Source organism: Micromesistius poutassou (genome assembly GCF_964030765.1).
Source record: "Micromesistius poutassou genome assembly, chromosome: 15".
Lineage (NCBI taxonomy): Eukaryota > Metazoa > Chordata > Actinopteri > Gadiformes > Gadidae > Micromesistius > Micromesistius poutassou.
The window spans coordinates 9,427,493-9,440,349 of NC_140285.1; the positions used below are offsets into that span (position 1 = coordinate 9,427,493).

Genomic DNA, 12,857 nt, shown 5'->3' on the forward strand with positions numbered 1-12,857 from the left:
ACACGCACTCACACTACAGTCTGGCACTCAAACTATGTTGGATATAGAAAACAGAAACGGAACAATATAATGGTTGATTAAACAAAAAATGAACAGAAAAAACAGAGGGAACCATAAATTAAAGTAGTGTTGTCCCATCTCCAAGGTTACGTTTCATGAGTCGAGGGCAGGTGTCGGACGACCCGACGGGGGGGGCTTCATTCATCCCAACACAGACCCCCTGGTTCTCATGGGTCACGCGACGTCGGGGCTGGAGACGGTCAACCGGACGAGTCAATGGAAATGAAAGTCACATCTTAAGTCTTAATGTGTTCCCTTATTTGTGCTAGACCCGGACGTGGTTCCTTTGGCACGTTGCACCGTGAAGGTTCCTGTGTGCATGGTGAGGTCCATGTTGTGAGAGTGAAGAGAGTCCGCAGACGTGAACAGACATACCCTAACCCATCAGGCAGGCTGAGATTAGACGCGTCTGCATGGCTGTCTCTGGTGGTACAGTACGAGTGGTCCTGCTTGTGTTGCAATCCCGGCCTGTGACAGCGGAATGATTGTCGGTACATGTGCAGCCAGAAGTCCATCGCACTGCAATTCTACACTATTGAAAACAGCTCGGGGGGGGGTGGCGGGGTGGGGGGAATAAAGGCAACACCAGTACCCTGTAGTCCCAAGATGGCGGGTCATTCCCAGGATAGTTTGAGTGAAAGGAACAAGGAGGTATACCGGAGATGTTTCAAATGCAGAAGGGTTGTAGTTCGCCAACCGAGAGATGCTTCTCTGTGAGCTGTTGAGCGTTGATCAACTGATTTCTATAATTTTCCTCCCCAATGCCGTGGGTAAGTGATTATGTGTGTGTGTGTGTGTGTGTGTGTGTGTGTGTGTAGGCATTGTTTAGTGTGTATACTTGTGAGGGGGGGGGGGGGGGTGGGGGGGTGTAGGGTTGGTGAGTGATGTCTTGAGGCTCTTGGCATGGCTCGGCAAGGGGCTGTGGAGGGAAAAAGAGAACAACATTAGGATAAAGGTAAAACAAAGCTAAACAACAACAACAAGCATCCCACAGATATAAAATGGTTCCATCCTTAGATATGCTGTGGTAGGCTGTATCGTAAAACATGTGTTTGCCTCCGTTTCAGAGGACGAGAACGTATGCTAAATATTAAAATACACAGACACTAATACTCTGTCTCTGGTTGTGTTTGTGTTATGTTTGTGCTTTTCAGAGTTGAAAACTTGACCATTTTGTCCCTGTAGCTGTCTGGCAATTGTCCAGAGCTCCTTAAGAATGCTTTAAACGCACTTGGCACCAGTCCAAACATCAAGTGCTCATTTATAACAAACTGTGGCGGAATGTGTCTGTTATGCAGGCTGCCGGGGCAGACAGCAACCGCCATACAACTTTTTCTAAGGGGTGGCTTGGACAAAAAGACAAAAAAACACAATGATGTATGTCCAGTGGGACGGTGGCGCCTCATTGGCTGAGCAAACAGGCCTCAAAATAGCCTCCCAATCACTGAAGATGCTATCATCAGTCACTCAGAGTATGGACGGTAAAGGGGGGGGGGGGGGGGGACTAAAACCTGTGTCCCCCCCCCCGTTGGTCGAGCAGGGGGGATGCGAGACAAGGGCGTAGAAACGTTCTGATGGGTTGATAGGTAGTGTTAAGTGTATTTTATATAACCCAGGAGAACCATCAAGTGGATAGAGGGTTTGTTTTGTGAAAGGAAGTGTATGTTGAGCGTGGAGGAAAAGGCTTATGGAATCTGCACAGGACTAAGGGGCTGGACGCATTTTTCCCCTTCTCACTCTGATTGGATACAAGGCTGAAGAGGATCATCCATTATATCAGAAGTAAATAAACAGCCAGAGCAATTACAGCAAGTGCCATCATTTGTAATGCAACAATGTGTGTGTGTGTGTGTGCGTATATGCACATGTGTGTGCGTATGTGCATGTATGCGCGCGTGTATGTCTGCATGCATTTGTGTGTGGATGTGTGTGTGTGTGGATGTGTGTGTGTGTGTGTGTGTGTGTGTGTGTGTGTGTGTGTGTGTGTGTGTGTGTGTGTGTGTGTGCATAAGCGCATTAGGGTCCACATATGCAGGGTTGTGTGGGTAAACGTGAGCTTGTGTGTTGGGCCTCGTTCTCAGATTTCTCTGCTGCTGTCCGTACTTTAATTGATGATTCTGGGGCCAGAGAATCAACAAATAGGGCCCCGGGGCCGGGCATAATGGAGAGCAAATCCTGCCCCTCGATCCTGCAAGAAGACCACTCCTCTTTCTTTTCTGTCAACACCTTAGTACCTCTAGACAACAGAGGCATTCACCCCACACACACACACACACACACACACACACACACACACACAAACTGCAGAAAGCATCATCATTCTTAGAAATGTCTAGTAGAACCAGGATTCTTGAATTCCTTGGAGTATTGTCGTTTTCAAAGATGTTATTACTTTTCATCTAATAAAGAAGTCCAGAGATGTTCATGCAGTATGGAGCATGGATGTATGCTGTGAAGTTGAGCTGATAAATTGTGTGTGGCATTCTGTGGCATTCTTCAAAGAAATAGCAGATAAACTATGTACTGTATTTAGAGGTCTGTCTTTAGGCAAAGATATATTGGGAAATAGTGTCACTACAAGTGCATTAAATTATTCTACATTCTTAACCATGATCCCTCGTGACAGTTGGACAATGCCAACAAATTTGATCCAACCTCCTAAACATATGCCATAATAGATTCAGCTTACAAAGGGGGAACGAAATGGTGGACCGACATTCAGTATCCAGCGGATTTGAGATAAAGGGCTATTTTCATTCCATGCTATATCCTTAAACATGATGTGGCTTGAAACAGCACCGCCATCACTTGCAGAATGTGACAAGTGTCCCCATTGTTCGCAGGCTAGTAGAGAAATAACTGCCCGGTTTGGGAGACTCAGGGTCTTAGCATTTCTAAGCTACAGACACTGTTGAGTAGGAAAAAAGAAAAGAAAAAGAATTGTAACGGAAACAGAAATAAAATACCTTCCAGAAATGGAATGACTTAGTATCATGGAATTTCTCCGCAGTGTACGTTCATTATTTCAGTTATGTTGTTAGGGAGGAAGTGCGTCATGTACGTGTATATGCTTAAGGGCCCGTGATTATTTGAACTGTCAACTTGTTGTGACAGGGTGTTAAAATGGTGTTTTTAATGTTTTAATTCTTACATTTACGTTTATGTACAGAAAGGTACAGCTGTTATATAATGTAACAGCGTAATAAGGTTGTGTATAGAACAGCATTCACGATACTTGTTGCTGTTTTATAGCTGTGCAGGCTATTAAACTAATGACATGTACACCGCTAAATGACGCAATGGAAATGTAATGTAGAGTACTATAAATGTAAACGTATCAATCATCAGGCTTGTCAACGGTGCGGCGGACATGTCGGTACAGTATCTTTCACTTCCAGTGTGTGTCCCGCAAGGTATATTAATGAGTCATACTGGCTTAAAGAATTGATAATCTCAGCATTCAGCGTTTTACTCACTGGGATCAAGAAGACACTAGTATACTTTACAGTGCTTAGATCCCGGAGCCTGATTGGACCAGAGAGATGAGAGGGGGGATATATGATATATATATATATATATATATACGATATATGTCATGTCCATTTACAATTTTCATGAAGCACCTTGACAAAGATAAGATACACAATTGACTTTCAGCAAATTATGAAAATATATCCACCATACCACTATACATATTACTAGCATGTTCAGAGAATGTCTTCAAAGAATGGTAAATGAAAAAAGTAATTACATCTCACAATGGGATGTACTGAATATTTTGCGTATTATGTGTAGAAGCATTTGGCACCCTTGAAAGATGAGACCTACTAGTATCCATACAAACAAATAGTGAAGCCGTGGTATTGTAAGGGGATATATGGAAAGCGTTGGTAGTAGTGAGTGTGGTAAAGTCAGCCCCTCGCAGTCTGAAGTATTCTGCAATCCTCAGAAGGATAAGCACCAATAAAGCTGGAGCGTTAACGTTCGACACCCGCTCCCACGCAACACACATTCCCCTTCCCAACGTGGACAACATGCAATATTTATAACAGACGTTTCTAATGGAAATTCTTTCCCAGCAAATGCCCTTCTTTCTCAGATCCAAAGTAATCGTTGTTCCTCTCCGACATACGTGGATGTGTGCTATGATCCTAACGTGTTCGTACACATTAAAACAACAGATGATTACGTTGACACGCATCTTTCTATTTTTTGAACGCCATGTGACCTCAACGGCCCCTATCTTATTCTGACACCACCGCTATCCACCACCACCGCCATCACCAACACCACCAACACCACTATCCTCAGTGATTCCTGTCTCCCCTCCCCTGCAGCCCTCATCCTGCTGTCCCACTCCTCCGCTCTCGGCCTGCTTGATGGCGGACTCCGGGAAGGTGAAACCTTTCCCATATTAATACTGCTTTACGACAGGGAACAGATTGCCTTGTCAAATGCTGCCTCTGCAACCTCTTTTGAAGCAGCACTTGCTGTTTTGGAGGTAAAAACTGCTATTTCTACACCTAACCTATGCACCTAGCGAGTCGTTTGTCAAATTCAATGACGCTCGTCTTGCTGCAAATGCTCTTTTATCGTTCGTATTCGTGCGATGCAAATCTGATCCCGGAAACCGGGTGGATGTCAGTGAAAGATAGTGAAAGAAGAGAAAAGGGTTGATTTAGCCCGACGGTCATGTGTGCTGCACTACTCGTCTATCAATGAGTGTGTTCATCCGTCCATCTGGGGAATTGGATATCAAGGCCGTGAGTCGTGCGGTCTGCCCTTACCACGCTCCCCTTGTGTCTAAGTGGTACTAATGTAAACCTCTCGCAGAGGAAAAAAAGAGAAAACAGAGCAGAAAGATCGGCGCAGTGTCTGAGGGGACCACCTATGCTAGACCTTCCCTTCTCCTCCCTCTCGTAAGCCATGTGATTCTCGTACTGCTAGCTAGCCAGAGTGGCAACACCTGCGCCGCAGCTAGGCTATGCAATGCTATGCTATGCTAGGCTATGCTAGGTCTGCATAGCCAGTCTGCGGCAGGTCTTGATGAGGGCGTGCTGTCGGGATGGGATGGGAACACAAAGGGCTGGATTTTATTGAGCAACACATTATAAAAACACTGCACTCTTTATTCATCCCGGACTTAATCTTGATTCCGTTCCAAAGCGCTGACACACAGTGCTTCAGGCTATTAAACAGGTAGATGATCTACATGGTGCGATATTGACTTTAGCACCAATGCAGCCATGTGGTTTACGGTTACCACAATTCACTGTAGTATCCTTTTATTGTTCTTTGAATGGCAATTAATTAAAGGTAACAGTCAGCCCTCCCAGAAAAAGAGAATCACTGCGACTTCACACAAATTCCAAAACCCTTTGTGAATTTCCATCAACATCAGCTTTTGTATGGCAAACACAAACACAAACACACACACACACTCACACTCACACACACACACACACACACACACACTAAGTGCCCTACAGATTTGTGCCCCCTGGCAATATGAACTCACTTTGAAACTATGCCCTTTTCTAAAACAGACAGCTCAATGTGGTCTCCATCAGGCTTTCCCAGGAACAGAGAACATCTCGTCTACAACAATTGCTTCAAGAGCTTACTCTCTCTTTTCTTGACCTCTCCTCTCCACCCCCTTCTCTTCCGTTCCTTTTTCCCCGCCCGACTTTTACAACTTCCTCCTAGTTTGGGCTGCAGGTCTAACCCAAACAAAACTCCATTTTTTAGTTATTGGCCCTCATGGCATGTAATGGAGAATCAAGCTAATTATCCATACAGCTGTTTTCACTTGCTTTTTATGTAAGCAATACCTGGTTGATCCACTGAGCAACAGTGAGGCCCTTCTTACGCTTCGGGCCTCCAGGCCGGCTGGAATTAGAGAGCAAAATGCCAGTTTCTCCTCCCCCTCCTCCTCTTCCACTCCTCCTCCTCCTCCTCCTCCTCCTCCTCCTCCTCCCCCCGGCCCCGATGCTGCCTGGACCCCTGAACCCACCTCCCAACACACAGCCTGATGTCCCCCCCCCACCCCCGCCATCGCTCCACGCCCTGCCCCCTGCCCGCTACGCCTCCCCCACCATCTCAGGGCTCGGTTTCCACTGCCCCGTACACCTTTACAACCCACCCACCCTCTGCCCTTTGATGTCCGGCACCGAGGCGGCGGCGGCGGTGGCGGCGTTTGAACCACGCAGGGATTTGGATGTGAGCAAGGGAGCCCTTGTTTTTGCACCACGGTTGCTTCCTGCCGTATCCACGAGGGAAGTGGGCTGCGTTAGGTGTGGCATGTGTGGGGGATTGGAACAATGAGGGGGGAAGAGAGAAAGAGAGGGAAAAGTGAGTGAGTGAAAGGATGGGTGAGAAGTGAGAAGTGGAGAGCCATGGGAAAGACAGAAAGAGGGAACACGAGTGAGGAGGAGAGGAGGAGAGGAGGTGGGGGGGGGGGGGTGAAAGAAAACAATCTCTCCACGGCTAATTACGTAATTTCCTTCATCTGAGCAAACACACGGTGGGGGTGAGCCCGGCCGTGAGCGAGCCCCACAGATGCCTCGGCCGAGGGGGTGCTGAGGAGAGCTGGTAACCACCGGGAACCAGCGGGGTTGCTCCGTGGCTCCGACCTGCTCACCGTTGCAGGCAACACGTCTCTTCTTCTGCAGCGGAGGAGCCGCCAGAGAAAAGCTGCTGAAGGACTCTGGACTGTTTCTCTGCTCATCTCATCACGCAGAAGAGAGACAAGGACAAGAGTCGCTCGTCGGTGCGAGCGTACCTCGACTCACTGTTTATGTTGCCCCTGCACACAGAGCCCAGTATCTGTTCAGCACACACACCACTAGGTGGAGTTGAGTGTGAACGAGAACCGGTCGCCCGCATCAAAACTCATTTCGCTCCCGTGAAGAAGAAGGGTGTGCGTCTCTGAATGAATCAGGCACCAGTGTATACAGTTCACATGCATGTGCCATTCATTTCCTCGCTTTCTTCTCCTTCACAACTGACTGATCCGCGTTTTTTTCTGTTCTCCTCCTCCTCCCATCTGGTTCTGCATGGTTCTGTTTTCTCAGTAGTTGTTCTCCTGTTCCTTGGCTAAGTTAACATCTGGCTCGGAGCGGGCGGGACTTGCCGCATGACATGACAGGCACGCATACTCAGAGCGAGGAGAAGATAATCGTAGCCATCCCAGTGTTGATGTTATTGTTTTATTTAAATTGCAGAACAACAAAAAAACGTTGGACAACCACAGAGGTATATAGGAGCAACGGCCCCTGCCCGCTTTGATTTATTTTCTATTTCTCTTCCCCTCTTGCGGGGTCTCTCTCTCTCTCTCTCTCTCTCTCTCTGGCTCTCTCTCTCTCTAATCCTGTGAGGAATGATGGAGCGCTCTCAGTGGAATGACGGTGTGTCCGCTGAGCCTGGCCAAGGTGTGCCAGCGTACAACTGATACGGGTGGAATCTGCACTTCTCGCTGCGCGGTTATACAGTGGCTGTCCTGCCTTTTTGTTTTACAACAGCCTCCATGTTACCCTCAGTATGGAGGGTAGTTTGTGTGTGAACTGCCCTCCATACAGAGACACCTATTGGAAAGCAAGGTATATGCACAGCGTTCACGTGTGTGCACACACTGTAGCGTGCAATGGTGTGCACGTACAAAGACACACACACACACACACACACACACACACTGACACATACTGTACATACACCTCATTTATTTATGTGTGTTCTAAAGTATATAAATAAAAAAAGTACACAATATATTTTAAGAAAACAACACTATGGATATGACGTGTGCAGTAGAAGAAACAAGATCATGTTTGAATATTCATTACTTACTTTAGTAGCCTCGGGGCAAAAAACAAACAAAAGTATGTTCATCAAAAGAGTTTATTGTTCGTGCAAGTTCAAACTACAGGTTCAAGCAGCGACAACAAAACTAAGTGTGTGGAATTTTATATCTCCATTTCGGAGCTTGTCCGCTCTCCCCACCCCCCACCCTTCCCTGTCTGTCTTCGCTCTCAGAAGTTCCTCCCTGCATAATCCCACCAATTTACTCCTTAAGGCCTTTATTCTCAGTTTCTCAGCACAGAATTCCATTCTCGCTCTTAATCTCTGCCTCTCTCTACCTCTCTCTGTCTCTCTCTCCCCTCCTGTCTACTTTTCTCGACCTCTCTCTACCTCTCTGTCTCTCTCTCCTCCTGTCTACTTTTCTCGACCTCTCTCCTTCTATGCACAGTTCAGGTGGAAGTGTTTATGTTAGCGAGCGGGATGTTCAGAGCCTTGTCGCATGCATGCATTAAGGAGGAGATATGCCTGTGAATGTGTGTGTGTGTGTGTGTGTGTGTGTGTGTGTGTGTGTGTGTGTGTGTGTGTTTGTGAACCCTGCATGCGTGTGTATGTGTGTGTAATGTGTGTGCATGCTGGTGTGTGTTTGGCTGTGCATGTGTGCATGTGTGTGTGTGTGTGTGTGTGGGTACGTTTCAGGCCAAGAGAGAAACGGGGTCATGCAGCAGGGCCCTGACCTGCCATTAAACCCATGATCATAGTGGTAGTATGGGAAGTCAAACGACTCACAAAGAGTCAGTCTGCACCACCCTCGCGTTCATTCACCATACGGCTTAATCGGCTTAAAAATAGCATGGTCTGTCGTGTACGGTTTTCACCCTGCAAAGACACTGTACATTAAAAACTGAATTGAGAATGACCTGACAGTTCATACGTTTATAATTCACAGCAGCATCTGAAATGACGTTTAGTCAGTAGGAGCTCTATGTCACAGCATAGGGTGGCAGGCCGCCGGCCGGGGTAGCTCTATTTAATGGACGACTGGTGTCTAACATGGCAAGCCCTTCAGCTTTGTTAGGACTATCACGCAGCTGCCGGGGCCCATAGGAAAGGCTTCAGTGACCGGGGGCCACAGGCTCCTGAACAGCGGCCCGCATTCTGACACCGGGCCCGGGCCCAGGCCGGGCTACGGGATACGAGTGAAACCCGAGCCCACATTAAAGCGGCCCCATCAGGTAGGAGTTGGGGGGGGGGGGGGGAGAGGCCTCAGTGCTCTGGGGGTCTGTGGGGGTCCGGGCCGCCGAGGGCCTATCTCACCCCCCATCTGGAAAGGGAATCTGAGGGTAGTGTGATGTGGCGATAAGAGGCCTCGCGGAGTGACACGGTAACAGCCAACGGAGCCGGGGAGTGGGAGGGGCTCTGCCGGGAAATGAACCCAGCTACGGTGCGCTCCCATGGGGGTTGGGCCGGGAGGCGGGGGGGCGAGGGGTGTGGATCTGGGTAGAAGTGAGGGTGAATGGGTGCATGGTGGCGTCTCGTTTGGGTTTTTTAAAGGTCTGACCTGATGACCCCTGTACATGTGCACATAGGTATTCAGAGGCAGGGCTTCACAATGAAACGCATGCAGAGTACGTGCATACTCTTTCTCTGCTTTATGAGCATTCATTTGCTAACACACGCAGATATAGACACAAGCACACACACACACACACACACACACACACACACACACACACACACACACGTGAAGAGCAATGCTGCGGCGAAAACGGCACTCACACAACGCAGCAAAACAACAAATAATAGGGACTAGCTCCTGTTTCTCTCCTTCCTCTTGTGTTTGTTAGTGTAGTACTGTCCTCTTCTAAATGCTACAAACTTGCCTTCATTGTAAAACTCCTCCGCCCTTCTCCTGATGTCTTTTCAAGATGAGGCCAAAATCCACTGGCCAGCCATTTTCTATCTTTCTCACAGCCCAAGCTCTCTCTCTCTCTCTCTCTCTCTTTCTCTCATCCTCTGTTTGTCTGCCTCAATGGCTACCTACAGACTATCTCTCTACCTGCCTATCTATCAGCGATCCATTCATCTTAGTCAGAGTTTCCTTCCTTCAGCCATTAATCATGTATCTTGTGCTCTGTTTTCAAATTGTTGTTTCCGGGGTTTCCTGGTCGAATTGAGACAACACACACACACACACACACACACACACACATACACACACACGGGGTGATAGTGACAGATCGCCGAGGTAAGGTTGCAGAGGGGGCATTTTATACTGTGTGTGTGTGTGTGTGTGTGTGTGTGTTTGTGCATGCGTGTCTGTGTGTGTGTCTATTTAGTATAGAGCAGATGGCGGTGGTGGGGTTTGGGTTTGGCTGAAGGGGGGGGGGGGTGGGGGGGTGGTGGTGCAGGGAGCGATATTATTTACATTTCATCTCAAATCTATTTAGGATCATTTGAACCAGTTAAGCAAATAAATCTGATCCTTAAGATCCCAATCGCCTGTTAAAGAAAAACAGGCCGAAGTGTAGCAGCTAGTGGCAGGGCTTCCAGTGTGTGTGTGTGTGTGTGTGTGTGTAAGAGTTGTGCATACATGTGTGTGTGCAAGTATATTTGTGTATGTGTGTCCATGAACAATCAGTTCATGGACAGGTGTGTTTGCTCCTATGTCTGGATGACATGCTGGGTTGGAGCGTCTGTGTGTGTGCCAGCTCGTGTGCACCAGTCAGCTTTATAGCTGTGAGTCAGCTCATCATTCCATTGGCTCAGTGACTCTAAGGCTGCTGTACAGCCTCAGTCACATGAGCCACACAGCCAATAGGATGATAAGCTCTGCCCTGATGCATGGCTACCTAATAGCATTTATGCTACGGACTAGTAGGCATAGTGCCTATGACACACTCCCAACTGTCACAGGAAGGTGCCACACCTCTCTATTACAGCCCCATACACTAACCCTCCACTGTAATGGGGAGAGAGAGGGAGAGAGAGAGAGAGAGAGAGAGAGAGAGAGAGAGAGAGAGAGAGAGAGAGGGAGAGAGAGAGAGGGAGAGAGAGAGAGGGAGAAGGAGATTGAGAGAGCAAGAGAGAAAAAGAGAGAGAGAGAGAAAGACAGAGAGAGAGAGCAAGAGAGAAAAAGAGAGAGAGAGAAAGGGAGAGAGAGAGAGAGAGAGAGAGAGAGAGAGAGAGAGAGAGAGAGAGAGAGAGAGATGGATAGTGTGAGAGAATGAGAGGAAGTGAGAGAGATGGAAAGTGTGTGAAAGAGAGAGAGAAAGAGAAAGAGATGGGGGGAATTAAGAGAGTTAACAGATTATGTTTAAATAAAAGCTAAAGAAATGTCTGGCGGCTGTCTTCCGCCGTGGTCTAGCGTAGCTTCTCCAAGTGCAGTAAAACATGCATGTGTGTATACACACCATCGATTCTGTTCATGCAATATATACAACTCTGACAGCGAGGAGAAAACCTCAGCCGGCCGCCTAATCCAGTTTTAAATGACGGTGCATTCCTAGCTTAGCCCGAATCCTTAATTCAATATGAGTGCTATTTCAGATGGAAGGGAGGTGTGTGTTTTTTCGCGTGTGTGTGGGAAGGCTAGTCTGTGAGGTCCGCCATCGCCAGAAGGCACATAGTGTGGCTCAGGGTGGGGGGGGGTTAGTGAGAGAGAGAGAGAGAGAGAGAGAGAGAGAGAGAGAGAGAGAGAGAGAGAGAGAGAGAGAGAGAGAGAGAGAGAGATGTGGCCTAGTAGAGTTCAGAGGGAATGTTTTGGTTGGTGGGGGTAAGATGACCCCGCCTCTTATGGCAAAGTACTTCAAGGTAAGGACCTGTGCGGGAGGCGGGCTAGGTGCTGTTTTTTTGGTTTAAGATATGGAATCCAGCTCAGAGCAGAGAGAGGTTGGCTGTGTATGAGGCAGGAGGGGGGGGAGAGAGGGGGAGAGGGGGAGAGAGCAGGGTAGATGGGTGGCCTAAGTCGAAGTGCAAGGGAAAAGTCTGGTGACAGAGCAGATGACTCGGATGAAACGCGGGGATGAAACGCTTTCCTTGAAAGCACAAAAACACGGCAAACGCAGCTGTGACAACTGTGGCATGGAAAATATTTGAATCAATATATGCCATATGTATGGATGCTTTTATTCAAATCACATTGTCAGTGTATAAAAAGATATACCTCGAATGGGTGGCCCAAGTGAGAATGAAACGGCCCAGACAGGGTTACGTCATGCTCTACAAGTTAAGCAGCACAAGACTGCTGATGAACTGAAGCCATCTTTCTGGTCCGGGAGTTAACTATGTTCGGGCCTGAAGGCAACAGGATACATGCTCTGGATTCGCCATAGCCGTCTTCACCGTAAAATGACGCATCATGTGAAACAGACGGAACTCGGGCAAGATTTAACTGATTCCACAGTTTCTGCAAAGTGTTCATCGCCCGCCCCCCCCCTGTCTTCCCCCCTTCGGACCGGATGCACCTTTTGGCGGAACCATCCAGAACTTTGGAACGCACCCCGGGAGTCCTGCGTGCCAGCGAGACTTAGCGGGAGATACCGAAGACGGTAAATAAGCGTCGTAGAATGTGACAGAGGCTTGGCTCCTCGCGCAGACAGAGCAGATAAATAATCCTCATTAGTTGTGACAGTGAAACACACGGTCAGATGTTATTTACTGCTGCAACACATTGTACTCATTAAACAAGCGCAGATAGAGCCGTCCCCACTGACAACGCTTAGCATGTTAGCTATATGTCATAGCATAGCGCTACAGTGCCTTTTCTTTTGCCTTTGCTATTGCTAGCGCCGCCGGCCCTTGTTTTACGACGGTGCTGTATGTAAACCTGTCTTCGCTGTGTTTGTGAAAGTCCATATTGCTGGATATTAACATGCTGCGTAACCACCAAATCACCTTTTGTTTAAGTTAGTCAAGCCACATGAAAGTGTGCTGTGCGCTCACGATGGGACAGATAAATAAAAGTTGATAGGCTGTACTAAAAATGACCCGTGGAAAAGTGATTT

At 47.8% G+C, this 12,857-nt stretch overlaps 1 protein-coding gene across 1 annotated transcript in view; it reads right to left on the bottom strand.

Annotated features, from left to right (window-relative positions):
* Nucleotides 1–943: 943 nt before the first annotated feature.
* LOC311359789 (ERC protein 2-like) overlaps nt 944–12,857 on the bottom strand; it is a gene marked incomplete at its 5' end in the record, with an annotated part of 131,118 nt that continues 119,204 nt past the window's right edge. Inside the window, one exon of the mRNA XM_084479828.1 lies at nt 944–979. The remainder of the gene's footprint in view (nt 980–12,857) is intronic.